This window comes from Haliotis asinina, chromosome 8 (genome assembly GCF_037392515.1).
Source record: "Haliotis asinina isolate JCU_RB_2024 chromosome 8, JCU_Hal_asi_v2, whole genome shotgun sequence".
NCBI classification, from domain to species: domain Eukaryota; kingdom Metazoa; phylum Mollusca; class Gastropoda; order Lepetellida; family Haliotidae; genus Haliotis; species Haliotis asinina.
Window position 1 is genome coordinate 51,382,511 of NC_090287.1, and position 26,873 is coordinate 51,409,383.

The window sequence follows — 26,873 nt, forward strand, 5'->3', positions numbered from 1 at the left end:
CACTACTACTACTACTACTACTACTACTACTACTACTACTACTACTACTACTACTACTACTACTACTACTACTACCACTACCACCACCACCACTACCACTACCACCACCACTACCACTACTACTACCACTACCACTACTACTACTACTACTACTACTACTACTACTACTACTACTACTACTACTACTACTACTACTACCACCACCACTACCACTACCACCACCACCACTACCACTACCACTACCACTACCACTACTACTACCATTACTACTACTACTACTACTACTACTACTACTGGTACTGGTACTGGTACTGGTACTACTGGTACTACTACTGCTACTGGTACTACTACTGCTGCTGCTACTACTACTACTACTGCTACTACTACGCCTTGGACTACGACTAAGACAACGACTACTACTACTACTTCGACTTCTACTTCTGGGGCGGTAGGGTAGCCCTACTGGTTCCGCGTGTCACGCTGAAGACCCGGGTTCGATTCCCCGCCGTGATATTGCTTGAAGTTTGCTAAAAAGGGTATAAAACTAACTTCACTCACTCACTGAGTTCTACTTCTAAAGGTACTACGAGTACTGTATAGTTGCAAGCACTCCTGCCGTTGTAAAGCTAAAAGCGGCGTACAAACTAAATTCATTCGACACACTGTTGAGTATCGTATGCTATTATTTCTGCTGTAACGTCAGCAAGTACATCTACTGATGTACACACTACTACTACCACCACTACTACTAATGCTGCTGATAATGCTGCTGATAATGGTAATGCTGCTGATAATGCTGCTGATAATGATAATGATAATGATAATGATAATGATAATGATAATGATAATGATAATGATAATGATGATGCCATTACAACGAGACCCTGCTACACTCGATGTTGTTGTCAGGACACTAGACTTGTTCCTAGGCTGTGCTGAATGCTGAGCCCATTGGTGTATAGTAATTCTATCCTTCGAAGAGGTAAGTCTAGATAAGAAAGACTCAAGTCTGTTATTTATAATTTCTTTGACATATTCTGATTTCTTCATCTTCTTCATTTTTACCTTAGAGACTTGTGCACGTCTATCAGGTTGCCTACACTTCTTCACTAAACTAACCGACACTCTTGTTGCATTGAACAGTCCGGATGATCTGGCTTAGGGACAAATACCCTATTATTCACGGCCTTTTGTCGTACAGTATAAACGGTTACAGTGACGGCATGAATTAGAAAACAGTTTACTATAAATACGGCTTCTTACGGGACTATTGCGAGACATTAGGGAATATGTATGACATAAACACAAGCCCAGATATCGACCACCCAGGATGCGAGCCGAATTCGGAGTTCCTCGGTTGTTAATGCAATGTGAATATTCGAAAACGGAAGAGAGAGTTTCTCAATATGTTTACCATCGTGAAACAGGACAACGACCCATTTGATATGATCTTACGTAAGTCGTGTGAATGAAACTGGCTTTGATCGTACAAGTTAAAAGATTTTACGGCTAATAATAAAATAGCGTCGTCACACCCCGAAAGGAAGATGAAAGACTCTTAATCAGCGTTGTCAGGTCAGCTGTGACCTCCATTTTGCATGCACGAATATAGTTATAAAATCTTCAGCGCGTGGGAAATGTATTATGGAGTCCGCATTTAGAATCACCTTTCAAACTCCGCGTCAGCATCGTTTACGAGATTTGTCTCCATCAACGACAGCCTGTACTCTCCAATCAGTGTCGTTGATGCAAAATACATTTGAATGCAAAATACATTAGAACGGGATCCAGATCCAAATAGTACAACAGGTCTGTTGTATGGATTCTGAGAATATTCGAATCTGGACCAAACACTCCCGTAAGTGATGCCATGAACATCAATAAACACATTTTGGGTTATGATGACAAGCATGAAGGAAGCAGCGAAGCTACCCAACCGATGGAATCTTACAAGTTTGGGAAGCTGAAGACCAATTCTTACCTGATCTTCTGGGTGATACAAAGGTGAAGTGATACACGCAGTGTTTCAAACCAAACTATTTTATATTCTATGAAATGAGAAATAATAGAATGCATCCTAACATTTTAAACACCCTAGAAATTGATACGCGCAGCATAATCAAAAGGTTTTTCAAAGTAATTTTGAAAAATAAACAATATAAAACTATTCGTCGATCAGGGATAGAGAGACAACAGTATCACAGGGCTCTATGACCTGTTCTCCAAAACGATCTTAGTCCTTCGGTCATAAAGTTGGGACCACATACTAAAACACCTCCCATGAGATCAAAGCATTTGGCCATGTCTGCATAATGCACCACACCATTTCATTTGCCTGGAACCAGGGAATATACAGAAACTGTAAATGAGCCCCGATTAACAATAACATACCAGCGCTTGCTTACTGCTCTATGAGTGCATCAAAATGCACCAAGGAGTATCTTTTGCACTGGTATTACTTTGTGTCTCGGAAACATATTGCGTCCTAAGTAACCCCGCGTAGTAATACATTATACACGCTATACTGAGGCGCTTACAAACGAGCGCAATCATCCGCGATTAATGTGAAACTTGATATTAATAGACCTCCTAAAAGCCGTCATCCTGTAAGTAATCCTGCCGATTATTGGTCACAGATACACAACGTCTAACTGATGAATTAAACGGCAGAACATCAGGGAAGAATGTTGCATCCTTGAGTTTGGAATTGAGACAGAGATTGGGCCTTGCTCTTAATATAGTAACTGATTTGTGATGTGATACTTCATCCAGCATCTCCTTATGCTAAAAACCATACACTTCAACTGATTTGTCTATGTGTTAGGAAACACATGCATGAGCCCGTTTTGTCTATATGTAAGGAAACAGATACGTTAACCCAGTTTGTCTACGTGTTAAGAAACGCATACTTTATCCCATTTTGCTTACGTGTTAGGAAACACATAGTTTATCCCATTTTGTCTATATGCAAGGAAACACACACTTTATCGCATTTTGTCTACGTGCTAGTAAACGCATACGTTATCCCATTTTATTTAAGTGTTAGGAAACACATAGTTTATACCATTTTCTCTATTTGTAAGGAGACACATACGTTATCCCATTCTGTTTGCACATACTTTATCTCATTTTGTCTATATGTAAGAAAACATAATACATCCCGTCATCTGGGTGTTATGAAATGCTATTCTTCACCCCATCTATATGTTTTGAATACATATACTTTATTAATTTACATTTCCTGTGTGGCTAGGAAGCGTACACTTCATTTCATTTCGGAGACACATATAATTCACCCCAACTGCCTATGTGTTAGGAAACGCATGCTCATCCCATCTATCTTTGTTTTAGGAAACGCATGTTTCGTCTCATTTGGCTATGTGTTAGGAGACATACGTTTTGTAGAAGTTTTGTAGAAGTTCTGTCAAATACATATACTGCATTTTCTATGTGATTGGGAAACACATTTTTCATTCTACTTTTACATGTGACACACGTGGTTTAGTGAAATACATGCTTTAGTCCATATGGTACGGAACAGATACTCCATCCCAATTTTATCTGTTAATATACACATAATTCATCCCATTTGCCTATGTGCATGGAAATGCGTGCTTTAGTCTATTTGTCCTACGGCATTCCATTAATAAATGTGGTAGGAAACATATGCTTCATCACAATTATTTCTGTTAGGATGCATACGTACTTCATCCCATTTGTCTCTGTGTTCAGAAACATATGTTCCGTACCGTGTTGTAGATATTTCAGGAAACGCATACTTCACCTCTCTTTTCTATGATTAAGAAACACATATTTCCCACATATCCGTCTCGTGAATTTCTTGAAAGATGCATGTTCAGGGGTAGCCTTTTGCGAATGCTGATCAGGGGAAGATGAGTGTTTGGAATGATGATGATGGTGATATACTGACTAGTTTTCTACTTGGAAGAGTGCCAGTTGATAACATTAGAGACCTTGATACATATCTATGGATTCAATGTATGAAAATCACAAGTAAAGCTGTTCATGAATGGAAACGATATTTTTTCACATTTTACGAGATTAACATCCCCCAGTATATATACATACCCTGAACTATTTTTTGCATTGTATAACTTTCATAACACTTGTGCTTTGTAAAATGTAATATGTGATAAAACAAGCATATTTATCTTCAATTTTGGAGGAAATAAAGACAATCTAACCATCTCCTTCTCGTGAATTTCTTCAAAGATGCATGTTTCAATCATAGGAAACATATGCTTTATCCCACTTTTTTTCTGTTAGAATGCATCCATTCTTCATCCCATTTGTCTCTGTGTTCAGGAACACATGTTGCGTCACGTGTTGTAAATATTTTAGGAAACGCATATTTCACCTCATTTTCTATGATTAAGAAACACGTTCTTCTCGCATCTCCTTCTCGTGAATTTCTTCAAATACACATGTTTAGGGGTAGCCTTTTGCGAATACTGATCAGGGGAAGATGGTCATGAAATTAGGGGACTGCACGATGGCAAGGGTCAGTCGTGTGATTGGAACATTCCTCATACCTACAAACTACTCTGGGGGACTTTCATGGGCGAGAGCAGAACCATTCATCAGTACATGTAACCGTCTTTATCAGTACTCATCAGCACCTCTACCAGTACCACTATTCGCCTTAATCACTACCTACAACAGCCTTTCCCATTACATTTGGCCGCCTACATTACGCCCTATAGATGCCTTAATCGCCAACTAGAACCGCCTTCATCGATTGGATTGGTTGTTCTGTGCAAAGGTAAACCGCCTGCCTTTTAATGAAGTACCTACACCAACATCCAATGGGAATCAATCATTGTAACTTGAACACTCCATGAACACATTGTTCCGCCTGGAATAGCACAAGTGGTGACCTCAACTTCCACTAACATTGGGTGCTCTAGATTTGTCATGGGGCAGAGATACGTGAAATAAAAGTAAACATGGTAACATTAACATTCCGTCACAGTGAACCTTGGAATTGCTTACAGGTAGCTAACCGATGTCTGACAACTCTTATATTCTATTCTGAGTTTGAGTTCTTTGAGATGCATTTTAGGAAATGTAAAAAAAAACACATGTTTTTCTTTATTTCAGTTTGTCAAAGGCTACGTGGACTTTTATGAGCCATGACATATGGCAGTAAGATAGCATAATAGGTAAAGTTTATAATTGCGCTGTTAGTTTCTAATGACGCCCACGCCAGTCCTTCAGAACTGCCATGATCTAGACTAGCATTCTGAAGGTGAACTTGGCAAGTCAAATATTTAACTTAATGTACGGGCCATATATTTCAACGTTATACTCTTCAAAGTAGAGAGGAAAATTCGTATTGCAATTAACCTTTAGCACACCTGTATGTGTGCTCTTTAATTTTAATGAACATCGTTCTACACTAATTAGACTAGAACCAAAATACCGACACCACAGAAATATCGAGCGTCATTATCTGATGAAACATATTTTAATGTGCATGAAAGGAAAACTATGAATGGGTCACTGACACCAGTTATTGGCCAACTTACATCAGGGTGCGTTTGTAGAAAACAACGTTAGCATACCTGTATGGTAAGGTATGATATTATGAGGACCACAGGGTTAAAGTCGCTTTGTACAATAGTACCCTTGTGCTCAGAGGTTACATTTGCGGACGTGCAACGTTGAGATTTATGTATGGATTTAACGACCATTAAGGTTGGGTTGGTTCGAAAGGAAAATACGTTATGGGGAAGTGTAGTTGCGTTAATCTATGTTACTGATCCGACACAACGATGGTGATAAGCTGGTTCATCATCTGCCGTCATTCTATGGACGAATTGACTTGAAGCGGTTCTAGGAAGTGAACGTTATATTCATTATGTCTCTTTAAACAGGGGCAAAATTAAATTTTAGTTCAGCAGGTACCTACTGTCTGGGCTGTGATGTGCTGATGTGCTGTTTAATAAGGTGTTGTGTGATTATGCAAGGATGTACTGTATGATGTGACCATGTGCTGTATGGTAGAGTGTTGTGTTGTTCTGCATGGATGTGCTATATGATTTGCTGTGTGATGTGATGTATGGTGGAATGTTGCAGTGTAATGCATGGATGTGCTGTATCGTGTTCTGATGTGCTGTATGGTGGCGCGTTGTGTAGTTGTGCATGAATGTACTGTATGATGTGGTGCTGTGATGTATGATGTAGCGATGCTATCTACATATGCATGAGTGTGTGCATGAATTAGATAATATAATTACACAGTGTTGTGTACCTTTACAAGATTATAATCAAACACTTTCGAGGAGCACTGCGATGGCGGCAATCACCAGATGAACAACATTTCCGCATTCTACTCTTACTTTCAGTGAAGCCGGGTGGCCCAGTGTTCAGCATTTTGCACCCTGTGGAGACCTACACAATATCTTCACGACATTATCCACAGCTGTTTGGGGCGCATGTCATACACTCTTGGCGTACATATGTTAACACAGGCGATTACCTCCACGAGTAATCGCTTCGTACCGCAAGTTTGAAACATGATTAAAATAACGACACCCATTTGTAGATAATTAACAACTAGAACACAACTGGGTCAACCCACAAAAACGCTGTTGATTTGACACTCTAAGAACCCAAACTTTCAATTTTTGCAATATTTGGCCACACATTTTTTTCAAACATTTACATTAGATACTCGGAATGCAATGAGCTAAGGGTGTAGTCATAGCCTGTTAAGAAGAGGTGTGACATTTGTGTCAAATGGAGGGGTTAAATACTCCTGGAAATAGTCGACTGGTACTAATATCCGCGCGAAATGGGTTTCTGGTCTTCGCTCATCGGCAATGCTTATACAGACCCGGGGGTCCATTTGAACATTACTAAGTGTTGAAGGATAACGTTCCTTGTCGTTCCAGGATCCGCTTCACGTGTCTACGAATCCTACATTCGGCCAGACAATAATTCTGTGTCTAGGAACACGTGCCAGCGGTCAGACTCCAGGTTCCATCAAACTGGTGAACGAATCGTGCCACTTCGATCCTCACCGAATAATATCATATGATTCAGTTGGAAGGCAGGACGTGAAAGACAATCAAAACATCATCCAATAATGTTAACCAGAATAGATATTCAGTCCAACACTTGGATTAGTGCGATGGATTAGAAACATACTGAATTGTGCATTCCCTATCATAGAGGTGAGGGAAAGACTTGCATGTGTTCATGGTGGATGCTTCCTCTAGAGCAGACTATTCGCACCTGCTATAATCACTCTGTAGTAGTAAAATACACTCTCACGCTCATTATACAGTCTGAATCGGAAAATTCTGTATATTATTGATTTTTGCTTTTGCTTTTATTATGAACAACACACGTGAACCCATGCAACGGATATGTGTAAATTAGCTTGTGTAACCACTTCACCAGTGCGAGCCAAGGATATGTTTGAGTTCCTTCGTGTTTACCAGAATATTTCCACCCTGGGACTCATTCTTACCGGAAATGTTTCCACCAAACCACTCACTTTTACCAGAAATGTTTCCTCCCTAGGGCTCATATTTACCAGAAATATTTCCACCCAAAGATTCATATTTACCAGAAATGTTTCCACCCTAGGACTAATTTTAACCAGAAATTCCTTACAAATCCTCTACGTTATATGTGAAGGAAAGCAAACTTTATGGCCTTGTGATGATATGTCTAGGACATTGTTCCTGGAGGAGAGCATGACGCTATTTGAAGATGATTAATGAGATTCTTTTCACAAGGGATACATTATATTACCGCAAGAAATAACGAGGCCTTGGCATCTTTTATTTACAGTTTGTTCTAATCTTCTTGACTCTTTAGACGTGTCACTTATATATTGTATACGCCCTCGCGATTGTCTCTGCAGTCTCGCATTACAATTCGTTAATCATGATTCGATTATGATCCTTGGTTTGTCTGCACCGTGCGTGCACACGCGGGTTGTTGACGTTGACCATGACTCCTTTTAATTATGATCCTTTGTTTGTAAGCACCATGCCTAAACTCATGGGTTGTTTCACGTTGATCATGATTCCTTGTGATTATGATCCTTGGTTTCTCAGCAGCGTGCCAGTACGTGTGGATTTTTGACGTTGCCAATGCGTCCTTTGATTATGATCTTTTGTAAGCTCCATGCCTATACTCGTGTTGATCAGGACTCATTCTCATGATCTTGTGAGCTTAAGCATCAAGCTGACACGCCGTCATAAAACGATAAGCTGTTTAATGTGGCCTTTGGGCAGTAGGGTAGTATAGTGGTAAAAGCGTCCGCTTGTCAGGCCGAAGACCCGGGTTCTATTCTCCATATGGGTACAATGTGTATGAAGCCCGTTGCTGGAATATTGTTAAAAGCGGCGTAAAACCATACTCACCCTGTCAATGCATTGCTAAACCAAACTCACTAACAGGAAGACATCCGACGCTTTTCAAATTCACAAAAGCACATGTAACTGCAGATACCCCGAACGTCTAAAACGTATCTCATTCAACATAATTATACATTAACACACATATCTAACACACACACACACACACACACACACACACACACACAGACACACAGACACAGACACAGACACACACAGACACACACAGACACACGCACACATACACACACACATGCTCACACACATGCTCATACGCACACACATGCTCACACAGTTACTACCCACCCATGATATATGCTTTAACCATTTCATACCAACTATTTAATGAATCACTTTGAATCCAAGATATTAATATGAAATATTATACGCACAGTCAGTTGGCCTTCATTCGCCGTATTAATTATGCACACCAAAACATATTTCCTGCACAGCACGATGTCTTGATGGGCTGACGAAGACCGTAGGCATGACCTTATTTTGCATCTGCCTACGATTCCATAAACGAAATGGCATATGACATTACAGTGACCCGTGGTGTATCAAGGTTGATATACAATCACATACATTACAAACCTCCCTCTTATTTTGAATTCTATGACTCAACCCTCATCTCATCTTGCTGCAATTCGATTGCATCTTTATGACACTTACAACTAACTTTGGACCAGGTATATTTATAGCCACGTTGCTTTGAAATTCGACCAAACTGCTTTGTAGTGCAATGGATCAACAAACTGCGACCTAAAACCAGTAAGAATACTCCACCCCCGCAATGTTGATTCGCGGCAATGAGAAACACAACATAACTGTCTCCGATGTCTTTAATGCATCTTATCTTTGGTTCGTTTTCCTTACGTCTTAAAATCTTAAGATCACATTGGGAGGGTCCGGATTTACGTAATAATTGCAGGAACAAACGGCCCGCGAAACTTAACAACTTGCTTAGAAAATGGCAGGGACTTTTTGAATAATTGATGTAAAAAGGGTATCATTTATTAAGTTCCCGTAGTCATGGCAACAGGTAAAGAATACTATCAAGGGTGACATATGGAAGAATTCCTGGGATTGTTGCCGTGAAAACTTACACGCGCTGCATAAAATTACGTTAATGCTGTCCTTTTTTCACAGATGGCTTTGCCGAAATGTTTAAAATACAATGGAACTGTATGAATATATATTTTATCTGGAACGGAGCCCATTTACAGCGCGTGTTTGCTTTATTAGATCTGAAGAATAATAGCATCGGGCGATATTTGATATCTCTGAAATAACAATATCATTCTTCGCTAACGTGCAAATAATATAATTTGTATAATAGATATTACTACATTACTATATTTATTATAGCTAATCACTTTAGAGAAATAGTACAACACTGGTTTGTTGGCCAGATTTCCTACCCTGTATCCCTTGCCGAAGATATTTAAAATGGTTCATTTGGAATGGATGTTAAATATCATGTTAGTTTAACAACTTATTAATATATGATACAAAACAGCATAGTCATTGTCTCTACCAATTGATAACAAAGGTTCTGTTTTATCAAATATACCGTCATTGTTCACAGTTGGACACGATCGCATTGGGTGTTGGTTGTGGGAGCCTCTGAAAGGGGCTCCGAAATATCACAGGTGTCAATGTGCTTTCATTTAATCAGCTGTTAATTATCTCTTTTGTCGTTCCTCCTCGGCCTGCAGTCCTCCAAGGACAATTTAACAGTGACAATGGGCAATTAAATACTAGAAACGATAGCCCCTTGGTATTTGGATCCACAGGAATGTGACAATATCTGAGTTTCTCAGTGTTCGGCTGCCATCGAGATGACGTCATTGAGAATGGTCAAGAAAGGTTACACTAGTATTGTCTGGAAGTCGTGCCAAGAAGAAGACAAGTGCGGTGATTTGCCAAGATTTGATGCGCCAATACTCCATACATATTGCTGTCACCGAAATAGATTGAGAATGGATGACGTCAAAAAATCTGATCGATAAAAAATAAATTACTAGCTTCTTTTAATTACCTACAGAGATACGTGATGAGCCAGTTTTTGGCTCTGGTGTATGATTTTGTCTCTCAAGATATTTAACATCATATAATGTATCGCCTCTTAAAGATTCTACTTATCTATCCATTACCAATATAAACCTCTATTAATATATATTTAATATAAGTCTTTTATGCCGTCTTCTTTAACGGAGAATGATACTTACCATGTAAAATTTAACAAATCATGACGCATAGGATTTGGATCGGATGTAGAGTGAGTGAGTGAGTGAGTTTACTCTTACGCCCCGTTGACAACATATTTTGGCAATTGAGATATCACAACTGGCTTCATACATTGTATCCATGTGGGGAATCGAACACGAGTGTTTAACGTGACGAGTGAATGCCCTAACCACTGGGCCTACCGTCCGAGATCGAAGTGTCCATATAGCAATGTTGATAAAATATTCTGAACAGACAAGAATGCTGATTAATTTCTTCAATTAAGTTCGAAAGACGCAATGCTTACAGCTGACACGTACCTCCTTACTAAACTTCTTTTATATCACTGAGGTAATAAATTGCCAAATGGAGCTGAAAATATTACCTGATACCTTAAAATATGCAAAAAACATGTAAATCTGTTTTTATCTATACTAAAGAGAGAGGAGACGCAACATTGTTTTGTCAAGATTTTTAAACAAAAGACGCTTACTTTTATGAGATTTTCGAAACTTGAGTTTCTTTTGCTCTTCAGTATATTTGTGGTAAAGCCTTGGTCTTAAGAATAATTGCTATTTCCTTATTGAATAATATCGCACATTAAATAAAGCATTATGTGTGCATGAAAACAAAACTTTCTCAGTGGAGTAGAGGGATACATAATTTTGACACTTACCCTTAAATAAACATTAAAACAATCCTCGAAACGCTATGGGCTGTTGGTGTAGCGTTTTACACAGGTACAGTGTGGAGTAAAGGAACTACATTTCTGCAGTTGTTATACAAAAAATCAACTAGTTTGTAAGCGCCTAGCGGTGAGGTCAGGAGTAGACCGAACCAGCGATGGTCAAAACATAAATCCACATTCCTGATCAGATGTGGGGGGCTTTTAGTTCATTGACATAGAGTAACGATAATATTATTCCTTGTGGGTTTCTAACCATATGTTGTCAGAAGCGCGATATGGCCTGCAGATTGGGCTGTGGTATGAAAGCGAGACTTGTCTACTATAGACTGTGAAATAGTGATATCTGTGAATGCTTGTATTTTATTTCGTGATCAAAGAAAGCATCGTGACAATTACATAAACGATTAGTTTGTATCAGAAAGGGAATATGGATGATAATACTAGTCAAAATGTTCTGTCAGGTCTGTCTTTCAACGCTCATTCGTCCCAAATGTGTGCTAAGTATTCTCTTGACGATGGTCTTGATGAATGGTCTTGGAGAATGCTTTTGTTTTTGGGACTTGGTTCTCACTTAGAACTACATCTTGATAATAAAATGATAATCTGTGATCAGTAATTATCATGCAAAGGGTTTACATTGCGCTGACGCTTCATAAAAGATTCGAACCCGCACCACGAAGCCTACCAGATGACTTTACCATAGAACTGCATTTACAGACGAAGCCTACCAGATGACTTTACCATAGAACTGCATTTACAGACGAAGCCTACCAGATGACTTTACCATAGAACTGTATTTACAGACGAAGCCTACCAGATGACTTTACCATAGAACTGTATTTACAGATGGAATCAAATTGATTCTGTTTCAGCAAGGGACACTGACGCTCCGAGTGTTCTTGCTCAGACTTGACGCAATGATAGCTTTGTTTATCACGGCCACAAAAGACATATGACTTCCTCTCCAGCAAAAACTCCAACTCCACCGAGATTCATCTCCACAATCCCGTCGCACATCACTACCCTACAACTTACCAATGTATCCATCAATGCCCATGCAGCCATTGTCTCCGCGTCTTGCCACATCAATATTTCAGAATTGTGCTGTGTCGTATCGAGAAGAACAGATTCTCTGACAATGGAATGCCCCGTCCTCGGGGAAGAATTTGCTGCAATAATATCTATTAATTATCACAACAATACAACGAGAAACGTCGTGACTGCTTTACGGTCGTAATTCCAGCAGCATAAATTATTTCTATCTATTAGTGAAGTGTGGTGAAACACAAAAGGCAGGCGTCGAGGGACGTCCCGAAGAATCAGTGCATCCTCGTATATCTAGCAATGTGTCGCGTCAGTTTGAGCTACGATCATGTGCTTGTGATCTGTATTATCAGGAAATATGTGAACGCAGGGTTCAAATGTACAGCCGAGTTGTGACTACAGAGTCAATGTCGACCAAAGGGTGTCTTGTCGTTATCCTTCTGGCTGAGAGTGTACGACCGATGCAAAGTATACACACTCATTAGACAAAGCTGTTAATGTAAAGCGAATAGAAAGTTATGATACTCGTCCGCTTAGCTTGGAATATCCTACCAGTGGTAACAAGTACACATGCACAACCGTTGAAGGTGCTAATACAGAAATTAAGACCAGTTCACATGCACAATCTCTAAGATGTGACTTTAGAAGTGATGACAAGTTTACATGTATAATCCCTCAATCTCTGAATGCAGAAGTGATGACTTGTATACATGTACAATTCCTCAATATGTGAATACAGAAGTGATGACTAGTGTACATTAGCTTCCCCTATGGTGTGGATGCAGAACTGCCAAATTAATTTACAACTGATGGCAAGTTTACAATCCCTAAATACCAGTATGTGAATTCAGAACTGTTCACGAATTGAAAGGTACAATCCATCAAGGTGTGAATTCAGAACTGTTCACAAATTGAAAGGTACAATCCATCAAGGTGTGAATACAGAACTGATGATAAATTAACATTACAATAGCAATGCGTGAATGGAGAACTCATGAGAAGTATACATGTGCAATCCCTCTAGGAGTGAATAATGAACGGATGACAATATACGTCCACACGAACAGACGTCTAAAGTTCCGAACGAAAAACCTTTTGCAACACGTCCACACGTACCACAAAATATCAGTTGTGAAAATGATCTGACTCCGATTTCCCGAGACAAACCTAAGTCTGGGTTTTGACTCAAATTTGAGAAAATACATTTCCCAGAAAATACTGAAATTGATATTAAACTCAAAAATAGTGGACAATTTGAATTTTATGAATATATTGCTAACGTTGTCTGTTTTTTTTATTTTATATATGCAACTGAGTTAAAATTTCAGCTGTTTCAAGTTGTCTAACTCAGTTTGAAAGTTTAGTAAAAACTTAAATTCGTTTCGAGAAATCGGGGCCAGATCCTCATTTCCTGATCGGGTCCAGCATGAGCTTCACAGTCTGTGAACTGTCGTCGGTAAAGACATGAACATGGCGTGGTGTTATCGGTGCAATTAATTCACATCCTCGAAATTGTCAACTGGCTTTGTGACGGTAATTCATTGCCTCCTTGTTCGCATTCCACGTTCGGCTTAGGAGAGGGCCATTGCCTTAGAAACAGATAACCACATATTACCAAGACAGAGCGTTGTGATAGACGTGTCTAGCCCTCAAGGCCACAGTTATCACTGCCAGGCTGCACGTAAGGCAGTTTTCATTTATGTTAATAAAATAATATACGGATTAAATTAAATCAACACAAATTTCACATCTGCAACAAACGAAAATTGAACGGTATTAGGTTGGAGGCTACGAAACCTAGGCTGTATTTTGGAAACTAGTCCAGTCCTCCGGCGCAGTAGTAATTCGTTCTCGCTCTCTGCGGTGGGGTAGCCTTGCTGCTAAAGCGTTCGCTCGTCACGCCAAAGACCCGGGTCCGATACCCCACATGGGCACAATGTGTGAACTCCACATTTTGGTGTCCCCCGTCGTGATATTGCCGGAATATTGCAAAAAGTGGTGTTAAAACCCAACTCATTCGTTCAGTCACTCACGCTAGCAACTTATACACGTGGGTTCGAATCCCGGTTATCCATAATTCTGGTTTCAAGTTTTATCTGAAGCATACCAGAGCCCCTGGATTTCATCATTTGTAAACATTTAAGACCTTCCCGATTCTCATCACATGTGAGGCTGCTAATAAGAAATGGCAAACCGTTGAAACATTCATATGAGAGCTTTTTGCCCTTTAACCCACGTGGAACCTACTTCCGAGGATAAGTCGAAAACGGGTATTTTTGGCATAGATGTGTTAATATTACATTGAACTCTCATGAACGTTGGCGTTAAACTCTAAATGCGTGGGTAAGCCTCCCAACGTCAACCCAATAGTAATGGCTCCGATACCGTACTATGTACACAGGAGGTATGCAGATAGGAAATAAATAAAAATAATCTACACACTTTTCAGTTATAATTGACTTGATAAAACTTTATATGCTATGAATAATTCACCTCCATCCGCTTCTGACCGAGGTGTTATTTTTTTTGGTCAAAGTAACGCAATCTGAAAAACCTTTCAAACCGTTCGTAACCTTTAAGAAAATAGTCCAGAACATTGTTATCTGCATTTTGATGTAAAGAGAAAATAATGAATAGAATTGAAGTTGAATTTTCGTCCATATTGGTAAAACAAGGAATGCGTTCAAGGGTCCCTTTTTACCATGTAAGGAATGAACACATTTGTTGATATTTTGACATTTTTTGTAAAATTACGAATCAACCCAAAGCGTCCACTGAATATACACTACAGCGATTTTGGGTATATCAAATACAGAGGAATGGTTTATTGTAATAGACGAATTTATTAAAATGTGTTGAAATTATTGTTGCTTTATCATCAATTAATGATCTAAAGAATATTAAAATCGAGTTGAAATGCCAGAAAATCTGTCCACTGATTTTTGCAGTTTGCGTAAACTAATAACGGGTTTTACAATCTCTCATACCCGAACCTGAACTAAAACGGTCTAGCTTCCAAGATTTGGTTCAACTCCGTCAGATGAAACTGTTGATTGTAAGGTACAGGTTTATCATCATGTCCTCAACAGCATATTTCCATGTTGAATGACGAAATCCAAGATCTGAGAACTTCACATTCATATATTATGTATCCACACTATTGATACAGTGTGTGCAGTACTGGGAGCTTTCCTGCTTACGTATCACCACTATGTATGATGTATACGATATGTGTATTTAATGTCAGTGGTGACTAAAACCGTACGTAATTTGATATTATTAGCACACTGGAGAATTGCTAGGTTCAGATGACTGGTTACTCAGATTCTTGTGAAAACCTGAATGCTTGAAGACCTGTTTTTACCGTTTTCGGTTTCGGTACAGGACCGCAGCGACGTGTTTGAAGGTGTATTGCTGGTCCGATTAATATGTTCGGTACTGACCGACTAATAGAGCACTTCTTTCAAACGTCTTAGCGTTTATGGCGCCTGGTAGAATGAACAGTCTCTTACACTATATTTTCACATATGTGATCACAAAATATCGTGAACCCCCAAACTTGTACTGCACTGTTCCGTTATGTGATGCCTTAGAAATTGATTTTCATGCTATGGCAATAGAAACAACGATATTACTTCGGTCATTACAACTTGATTTGTAGTTTGTGTTTGGGATTTGATATTTTGAGACTGGTACCTGTACCCACTGAAAGCCACACCCCCAACCCTCCAGAATGATGTCTCTAATACCGCCTCTATGATGGCTTACATAATCACTACAGGGTTCATCCTCATGATATCCAGCCCACTAAGAACTGTGTGTACCTACCCCTACCCATTCCAGGACTCAAATTGTCCTTACCAGCTAGGGGTGAGTATTGCAGAGATTTTTCCAACTGCGATATACTGCAATGCGAAAGCGAAACAACGAACCGTGAGGTTTAAGACAGCAACTTGACCTGATCAGGACTTGTCATAGACCACAGATCATCCATGTGTAAATATTTAAAACAATCAGATCGAAAACGTTGCGAAACACTTAAACAAAATTAAAGCGACTTTACTTCAAACCGAACTTAACTTGACTTCCGGTTTGGAAAATCGAAATATTCGAAGATTTCCGTGTGTTGCGGGCTCTTCCGAATGCATGTCTAAATGCCGATATCAGCGTATCGCAATACGTATCGTTTTCAAGTCAGAACCGGTAAATACCGGTAAACCGGTTATATTGCGCAGCTCTGTTACCAACTGTTCATCTGACATCCGCCTAACAGACGTTAATTTCGTACCACAATATTTTTTCGTCTTTCCGAATTCCATTTAGGGACAAAATGTGTTGCTGTCTTAAAATTCTCTTCCCTCTTAAGCCGTCAGTGAAAACACAGATTCCAACATATTTTCCCTGATATGTCGAATCTATCTTAAAGATGTTTGAGGATCTGGTTGACAATGTTGCAGAAAGCTTCGAACAGCATCGAGTTGTCATGCTCTCTGACTTGGTAGATGAAGGTCATCGTGTCCCAGTTGCGTGTCTCATGCGGTCAGTCATTGGATCACATGGTCAAGAATATGTGAAGACGGCCGTCATGAAGCGGAATGGAACACATGTTGGATAGCCAGTCCTCTTCTGGAGCTGATTCACCCGATATCTATTCCATTACAGTCGTCGCTTGCTCACGAAGGAGATTAATTCGATTTCCAAAAGACATCAATGACTAACCTGTACTTTCCTTTTACCTGCCCTATTTTAGACTAACGAATACCTATCTGAATTCATTTCAGATCCATTACTCCCATCCGTCACATGCACACACACACACACACACACACACACACACACACAGAGAGAGAGAGAGAGAGAGAGACAGACACACACACGGACACAGACACACACACACAAACAAACAATATTCACACACAAAGGTGAACGCGCGCACACACTTCCGCAAAAGTTAAGGGTATCCAATAGTCAGACCTAACAATGGTCTCTTCGACCAAAGTTATTCCTTTCACGCATTTTGGTATGGCCTTTTGGTGTTTCTGAAGTTTCCTCATCAGCAATGACTTACTTCCACATAAGAATGCTATCACGACACCACCTCTGTACCATGAAGCGCAACCTGGGCCATTATTACCAAAAGCAGTTAATGATTCCAGTTACTCACTCAACCAAGCTTTGACGCGAAGCCTGGTCTGCCAGCAGCAACAAGGAACGCTGGCGCGTCGGTAGAGCGCACGTCAAGCTTTGACGTTATTCAAGGAAGGGGGCCACCGCGGAAGCATTTTTTGAACATATACCAATTCTCGACACGGTGCCGATACGTGACACGACCCGTAGCGGATTTCAGGACCAATGTACACTGGTATCTATATTATGTGTGACCTATAATACATGTTAATGTGAAAACACACACACACAGACACACACACAGAGACACACTCACAGACACACCCACACCCCCCCACACACACACCCCACCTATATGTCTCGAATACACGGTTAAGATCAAATCGACATATATACGATACATCATAAAATTGACAGTGATGCACTGACACAAAATATGTTTAAATAGCTTTTGTTTTTCTAATAATATTTGTTAGCTATAAGTACTCTGTATATGTATAGTTGACAAGATGTATGGTGTATTGAAAAGAATGATGTAGAATGGCACTGAGGTATATTCAAAGAGCAAGCCACTGCCATTATGTGAAAGCGCTTTGACAAGTGAGCCGTCGGTTGTTTCACAGATCGATCAGTCATCCCTCTGTGATATACGTGCGCTTCTAATATTTGTAAAACTGAAAGAATCTTTCGTCTCCGAAACGTCGTACAGACAAATATTACACCAGTTTATCCCGAAAGGCCAACTATCAACTAAGCAAATGTTCATGGGACGACATACACTCGTACACGTCTCAAGGGTAATATGACATCCCTTGAAACCTTTAAAAATCAAAACATGTATCGTTCGTTCAAATCACAATCGTGTCAACGAAGTTCAGTTTCCCCAATACACAACTCTGAAATGCAATTGTATAGATCGAACACACATGATCGTTAATTATTCAACAAGTAAATGGACACAAAAAGCTCCACACAGCAAAATGGTAAAAGGAAATCCACCCGTCTTCTACATTAGGTTCTGAATGATGCACCCGGATAAATATTTCATAAACGAGGTGAAATGTATCTAAAATCAATAGCCACAGTTATTGTGAGGGGACTTTCGCGGTATATATTCAAATGGCATCTTTCACTTCCAAAATAACCCAAGAGGCGCGTACGTCAGATGCAATATGCAAAGATACGTTAAGGAGTCTGCAGAAACATATGTAACCCCCAAGAACACCTGCACGTGTATCTTTGAATGAATAAACCATTGAGACGTGGAATTGGTGTTCCTAAATCCCGTGTTTTGCGAGAGGAGAAGAGTCAATTAGCAGTAAATATATCACGTAACGGTTCTCAGTGTGTTAATGAAACAAACTGGCATCAGTTCGAGAGACATTCACCCCTGACACTAACTGAACGGGTACAACAGTAAACTTGACCCTGTTCCCAAGCACATATGTTTGGTATTCAAGCAAAACTAGGGATCGTGTTTCACGCCAGCGAGTATGTGTTGCGGATTTCTTACAAAATCCTACTTGTAATATTTGGTGCATTTTGACGCTATACTGATCCACAGAATCCTAACAGGATACGTCAATACATGGCAAAATGTGTCAATGGACACGATTGGTGCTAAATATGACTTTCTTAGAAAACCTTTGGAACGTTTACGAGCATAAAACATGGATGGGCTCACCTGCAGGTTTTTAAGTCCAGCGCTCCCACAAACACACACGTTCCTCCGTTAAGACAGTAGTAGCGATCGGCATACACGCATGGCACAACATGGGTGTATGTGATGTCAATGGGGCCACCAGAAAGGTACGGAGATATCCTATTGTCCAGATACGATCGCCCATAGCTCCTCCTTGACCGATGCCCAGGCCTGGTCGGTTCAACAACCACTGTAACGTTATTACTTTTAGACTTGTCCAAACTCTCTTGACCATTACGTTTCGCTTCTAATGTGATTTCGTTCGACTTAAGAGAGTCCGTTACAGATGGCGAATCCCCTCCATGGGGTCGAAGGATATTATTCCTTAAATTATTTTCCTGAGAAGTCAAAGTTTGGTCCCCCTGAAGAATATTTCGGGTCCTTGAGTTCAAAAATTCTTTCACATCCCTTTGGAGACCTTTCGGCAATTGTTTAAAATTGTCAGAATTCTCGAATCTTTGGATCCAAAGTTTCTCCATGCTTTGAATAACCGCTCTCGTGGCATCAGCTGTGATTGGTACGGGCAATGCATTGGTGACGGGGTACTGAGATGTGATACCCGGGGTGGTCCCTCCCGTCGGGATGGGTAGACACTCGCTAAGAGCAAGCAGTGTAACGATCAGCTGTAACAGTGGTAGAAAGAATGTACAACCCATGGTCGGTATGAGTGCATCTTGTGATGTACGCTTTGTAAAGCTATATCGATATCCGTGTTGTGTAGTAGCCGGCAACGCGTTTGTGTGTGAGGGGGCCATGTTGGCCCATTTCCGTCCGTTTATCCCCGCCTCCTTGCTGTCACTCCGGCGCCGGTTTCCAAACTCCCTGGGAGTATCAGCGTCGCTCAGCGTGGATATAGCACACACCTCACGGGCCAGCTCCAGTACTATTAACCGTCCCGCTCTCGGTGGAAGCGCGACTCTTTCAAACGCTGATGAACAATCCCATGGACTGGTAATTTTATTCCGGGTACCAATTAATACAAGGCCACTCGTTTGGAACGCTTGTGTGCATGAGATAGACCGGACGCTAGATATTTACTAAAGTAGATCCGAGGTCAGGGCGCTGTCCCGTGGACGAGAGACTGGCTTGTATGGACAAAGGCAGATTAGGAAGTAACTTGCTTCGTTGGCCAAAGACTCGCTATCTCAAAGACGACCGTGTCATATGTCACCTGCATATGAGAGGGCTGCCACTTTTATAGCGAGCTTCACGTGTCGCCCACTCACCGTAGTTTCCACGATGCTTTTCTCCGTGAGGTTTGAAAACAGGTACATCCACTATACTCAATATTAGTGCAACAGTCGTTATATACTCTGGATCTATCACTCATATTATTTTCGCACGGTTTCTGCTTTTTTTCCTCATGCACCGGTGGGAAAATCTCAGACTGTAAACACCTACCACGTCTACAGAATGTTATCGTAACATAGTACTTTATATCATACATATTATCCTAACCTTACGAGAACATACAAAAGCAACAATATTTGATTGACATGCTGGAAAGTTTCGCCCCGCCCTCTCCAACACAGCTTCATTGGTGCTCATTTGAAGTGTAAACAACAGAATGATACTGACAGTGCTGGCTTTCTCCACCGTCAACAGTTGTAGGAGTAGAAATAGTGACACTACTGGTCGATAGAAGGCGGCGTGGGACAGTGCTGCCGTCGACAGTCAGCCGGTGAAATGTACATGTGTCTCTTTCAGTGAAATGCACATGTGACTATTTCAGTGAAATGTACATGCATATATTTCAGTGAAACGCACATGCGTCTATTTCAGTGAAAAGCGCATGTGTTTACCTAAGTGAAATGTGCATGTGTCTATTTGGATGAAATTTACATGTGTCTGTTTCAGTGCAGTGTACATACGTCTACTTCAGTAAAATGAACATGTGCGTGTTTACGTTCTTTCGAATATTTGGCAGGACTTTGCACAGTGAAATGATTGTATCTACATGTATATACCGACACTCAAACACTTCGCTAACACGTTTTATCGATTAGTAATGGTTGGACTGAAACGTGGCATGTAGTAATACACATCTGGGCAATTAGCACCACACGGCCCTTCCAACACAGGTCCTGTGTGATCTCTCTCCTTCATGTTATGCTAAAGGACAGACAACAAATTTTCACCTAAGATATTTCACAAGGAATGAAATTATTCAAACGATACTGTTTCACAGGGAATTAAATCATTCAAAAGAATTATTCCGTCATGACGTTTCAGTTTTAATTGTACGACCTGTTTCTATTTTTAAAACTGTGTCAATATTTTACATTTACTGAAATCAGAGAATCTGATTTCGACAGTCTGACTCAATATACATCCGTTCCATATTCGTTGTCGGCGGTGGGGTAGCCTTGAGGTTGATGCGTTCGCTTGTTACGCCGAAGGCCCGTGTTCGATTCCCAGTATGTGTACAACGTGTGAAGTTGTTCTGGTGTTGCCGCTGTGGGAGTGCTGGAATGTTGCTAAAAGTGGCGAAAAACCATATTCACCCACTCCTTATTCAATGAAACCGCGTTACTTGGAAATGTTTGGTGTTAACAAGGTAACAGTTACAAATTTCAATGAATCTTGTTTTCGAATTAATTATCACTTTAGTTAATGATCACGACAACTATGCATTATGTAGAATCTTCCATTCAAGTCACAACTGCTGTCGTAATTATTCTCGAAAACCAAGACGGCGCCAAAATGGTTAGAGCGAGAGCCTGTGTCGAAAAAAAACAAACAAACAAAAAGCCCCCAAAACAACAACAAAAACCAACCTAAAAAACCCCCAAACCCCACCCCCCCAAAAAAAACAAACAAAACCCATAAAAACAAAACAAAACAAAAAAGCTAAAAGCATATTTCTTAAATTTGATTATGTCTTCTTCACCACCCGTCACTGTTTGCTAAAAATAATCTGAGGCTATCTTATTGTGTTTAAAACCCATTGGCTCAGTGAAGACTGGGGTAAGAAATTAATCTGCCACCAAAAATGCGGTGTTTCAGGGGCGTCAGTTTTGGGCCATTTTTTAAAATATATGAGTACAGGCAAGATATGGTTGCCTTTCTAGGTAACACCTGGTGTCATCACTGATTTTCAGTGAACCATTCATTTACATTTTACAGCTATTTTCTTTTCAAACCGTACGGTCCGGGTATATTGGTTGAGACCTTTTATTCTTTTGCACTTACGTTCCATATGTAATCAATAACATGTTGACATGAAAGTGTCATACTTGTTTACAGCTTGTCTTGCTTCTGTAAATATTCTCTAAGTAATGTTAATTTAGCCTGCAAGTCCTCATGTAAATAAGCAAGAGCAGAGTCACATATTCGTTCTCGTGCTGTGCTAAGGGACATAACTCTGACTGGGCGTTGACTTGGACACAACGACAGCTGAAACGACAGCTTCAGTTGTATGGGGTACAAACTTATTTCACCCGTGGAACAAGTGCAGGACAATAGCATAAGCCTTAAGTTTGTATCAGTATATCGTTGACAGTTGGGACAACAGCAAATGAATTTACAGGGCTTCCGAAAAATGTTTCCTTGTCGACAGGCCTTTGAATAAGAATTTACGCAGCTTTAAAAAAAAATAAAGCAATACCTCGCCCTTGAATGGGGTTCATGTTCGACACACCTACTGCGAATCGAACAAAGGAACTCGCTGTATTTACTTAAATATTCATAAAAAATAATCCGCTAAAGACATGATGCAATGGGAAACCGAACTCTTGCGAGTCTGATAATAATGCCTATCAAAGAAGCCTTGAGAGTCTTGAATTTTGGTACAGACAATTGTTACGAGAGAGTATTTTCTGTATATTTTGCTATTAGCTAAGTAATAATTATTATTTGGTCACAACATTTAGTGTTTGGAATAATAATTATGATGGATCACATTTCGTTTAGTAGATGGTCAACACTTTTAGGATTCTGGTTTTGCGGAATTTATCTGCTCTTGGTTTTCTATGTGTGTACTTCCGGGAGACTTATCCGAGCGCATTCTACACTGTTGACGATGTTCGTACGTCCCCGAACTTTCGGGAAATGACTGTATATATATAAAAAAGCCTGGTTGCCGTGTTGAGGGCGACACACATTCACACAACTGGAGGATATACATCACTGCCAACGCTTGATCACCCAAACCCGTCAACGCCTGAATCTACATTATCTGCTGTCAGATCGATCGCTGTGTTTACATTCTGCATAGTTGATTATCTCTCGTACTGAGATTTTGTCTCACTTGTATTGAATTTGTAATCAGCACTGATAAATTAACTTGTGACTTTGTATACCTTACTCTCGTTGCATAATAATACAATATTTGAACGTTTTCGACTTGTCTTTGTTCTGTTTTGCTGGTTCACGGGGGATTTCTTACATCGTTTGTCACGGTAAATTCTTAACCGTACCAAAATTGGGGTCTCGTCCAGGATCAAATTCATTTGACATTTGAGGGCATTTGTGAAATTTATTTGATTTTTTTGCAATTTTGCAACAAGTTAATTGAGGAACCAGCAAAATGGTGTTTGAACTTGAGAAGTTTGTATTGTCCCCTGACACTGAGACAATTAGTCAGTTGAGGAAATCAGATTTGTTGCAAATTCCTTCACGACTGAAACTTGATGCCAGACCTGCAATGAGGAAATTTCAAATTTTGAAAATTGTGTTGAATCACTATATTGATGAGGGAATTTTTGAAGATGATGTTTTGGAAATGGTATCAGAGGAAGGTTCAGATCAGTTGGAAATAACGAAACTTGAGATTCAATTACAAATTCAAAAAGAAGAAAATAGAAAACAAGAAGAACTGAAAAAGATGGACATGAAAAAAGTTTGAGATGGAGAAGGAAATAGAAAGAGAAAGGGAAAGAGATAGAAAGGAATTAGAATTGAAAAAATTAGAAATTGACAAAGAAATTGCTCTGAGAAAACTTGAAAACCCTTCTCAGACCTCAGATTCTTCGTCATTTGACATTGCAAGGCATGCTAGGCTTGTACCCCCTTTTTTATTTTCTACATTTTGAGAAAGTTGCGGAAAATCTCAAGTGGCCTAGGGAGTCATGGACTATGCTATTGCAAACAGTTTTGAAGGGTAAAGCTCAGGATGCTTATTCAGCATTGTCAGTACAGCAAAGCTCAGATTATGATCTTGTGAAGAGTACACTTTTGGAAGCTTATGAGTTAGTGCCTGAGGCTTATTGTAAGAAATTCAGAAATGCTCACAAAAAGGACAATAAGACTTTTGTAGAGTTTGCTAGAGAAAAGGAAACATTGTTTGAAAGGTGGTGTGGGTCTAAGGACGTCACAGATTTTGATGGTTTGAGACAGTTAGTGTTGATGGAAGATTTCAAGCAGCTTGTTCATGCTGACCTTAAGACTTATTTGGATGAACAAAAGGTTGATGACTTACATAAGGCAGCAATGTTGGCAGGTGATTATTGTTTGACTCACAAGAGTTTTCTTAGGTCTCCGGGTAATACAAAGTTAAGACATCAGGACATGCAGGTCACAGTGGTGTTAGAACAGGTTCAAATTCTAGTGGCAAGCAGTCATATACTTTTCAGTCTAAGCCTTAGACTACCAGTGGTTCTGATCCTGTTTATGCGTAATGTAAGAAGCCAGGTCAGTTGGCGTCTGCATGTTACAAACTCCAGTTTAGAAATCAGGCTACAGGTTCCCCAAATGCTTTTGTGTCCATCGCACCTAAGCCTTTCTTTCCAGGTGGTTCTGAGGAGAGCTTTGTTTGTGAGAGTAAGTCTCCAGATTCTGTAGTTCGGAAGGAGTTTTTGCCCTTTATTTATACGGGTTCTGTGTCACTTATGGGAGATCATTCTACCCCACGGCCCGTTATTATCTTGAGGGATACTGGAGCTTTTCAATCTCTGAGTTTGAAGGATATTTTGCCTTTTTGTGATGAGTCTTCAGCTAACTCAGATGTTTTGCTTCGTGGATTGGTGGCAATTCTTCTGCCCCTCTCCATTTTGTGAATTTGACTTCAGATCTGATTTCAGGTGAGGTGAAAGCTGGTGTTCTTGACTCTCTCCCAGTTCCGGGCGTCGATTTGTTGATCGGTAATGATCTTATGGGGGCCAAAGTTGGCGCTGATCCAATTGTCACTGTTTTGCCGGCGTGTTCAGATAGTACAGAAAATACACTCTCGTAACACAATGCAGCCAAATAACATGGACAATACGGCCAAATAATATGATGCACGTCACTAGATCAACGAATGAGTTGACCTGAAACTGATTTAAACATTCACTTAAAGTAATGGCGTAAAACAGGCCTAACAGCGCCTAATCCCGGGGATGGTTTGACGTACACTGTAAACAATAGAAAACAAAACACATAGAATATACAGCTACGCTTATGCAGTGATGACAGCGAACTATTTCTTTGGTGCCTGTTACTTGTGTAACATTGAAGTCGCAATGCCTATAACAAACTAAAGTTAATAATTTATCAATTGAATAGTACATCGAATAGTACATCAATTGAATCCGCCATACTGTATACGGTAACGATTTTCATCAAGTGGTTTTATTGCATTGCTGCTTAATAGGGTCTGTGGGTTCCTACTGACTGGTGACACGTCTTGCTGAATTTCCCCTAATGACAGGACATTTCAGCAATGACCTGATGGGGTGGTAGGTTGGTTGTTTTCCAGATGTATCGCGAAGGTCTGGAAATACTCGAGTCTGGGCCAGGTAATCCACAGGAAAACAACAGGAGCATCGATCTACGCATTTGGTACACGATGACTTGTGTCAACCAAATTAACGGCCCTGCCGTCCCGATCCAGTTAGTCGCCTCTTACGAGGCATGGAGACCAGTTTCATCCAGATCTTCGTGGGTCTTTGACATAGATCATCGTATTCCAATTGCAGAGATCAATGGCCAGGCTGCTGGTCACTGGACTGTCTGTCCCAGACTCGATTATTTGCAGACCATCGTTATATAGCTGGAATATTGTTGAGTGCGGCATGAGCTTAAATTCACTCACTCACTCTTTGTCTCATAACAGAGTGAGTCCGTGTCTTATAATTTCGTGGGCTGATGTCAGCAAGCCAACAAGTCAAGGGTAACGTAACTTTAACTTTTATGAACAGGTAGCGAATTGTGTCACTGCTAAACCCTCGACATCGAAGGTTACCTTGATACATCAAATTCGATGGATCGTGGCTACGGTATTCACATAATCGGCAGGTTCTTAGAACAACATGTAACGTTAGATCCGCAAGTACGCCATGAAACCGGTTTCAGTATTATTTCTCTACATATGAGGGGATGCAATGACTAGTGGTATCAGTTGTTTGTTCAGCAGCTTGATCTGCCATAACACGATTTCGTTTGCTGAGGTAACTGCATCGGAGATGAAAGGCATTGTGGATCACATTGCATGTGGTCTGATGGGTTCACCAGCGTAAGTTAACGTTAACGTTGGTTTATCACGTGTGAAGAGGACTACTATTTTGCCATAAAATCCATTGAACGTAGCAGAAAAGGTAACAAGGCTTTTATTTTCTTCCTAAATGTTCTCTGTTGTGTTTCAAGAAGAGTAAGTCTTCATGCTTGTTGAACAAAGACGTCATGCTTGTCGAGCAAAGAAATCAGCTTGTTGATCAAAGACGTCAGGTTGTTGATCAATTTCTTCTATAAATCATCTTTATTTCCACAA

The 26,873-nt window shown here is 40.1% G+C and overlaps 1 long non-coding RNA gene across 1 annotated transcript in view; it reads right to left on the reverse strand.

The window, feature by feature from the left end:
• The window catches only part of LOC137295040 (uncharacterized), a 42,474-nt gene extending 21,852 nt beyond the window's left edge, over nt 1–20,622 (reverse strand). Inside the window, exon 1 of the long non-coding RNA XR_010957557.1 lies at nt 19,169–20,622. This is a non-coding gene — a long non-coding RNA (uncharacterized lncRNA). The remainder of the gene's footprint in view (nt 1–19,168) is intronic.
• Nucleotides 20,623–26,873: the final 6,251 nt, after the last annotated feature.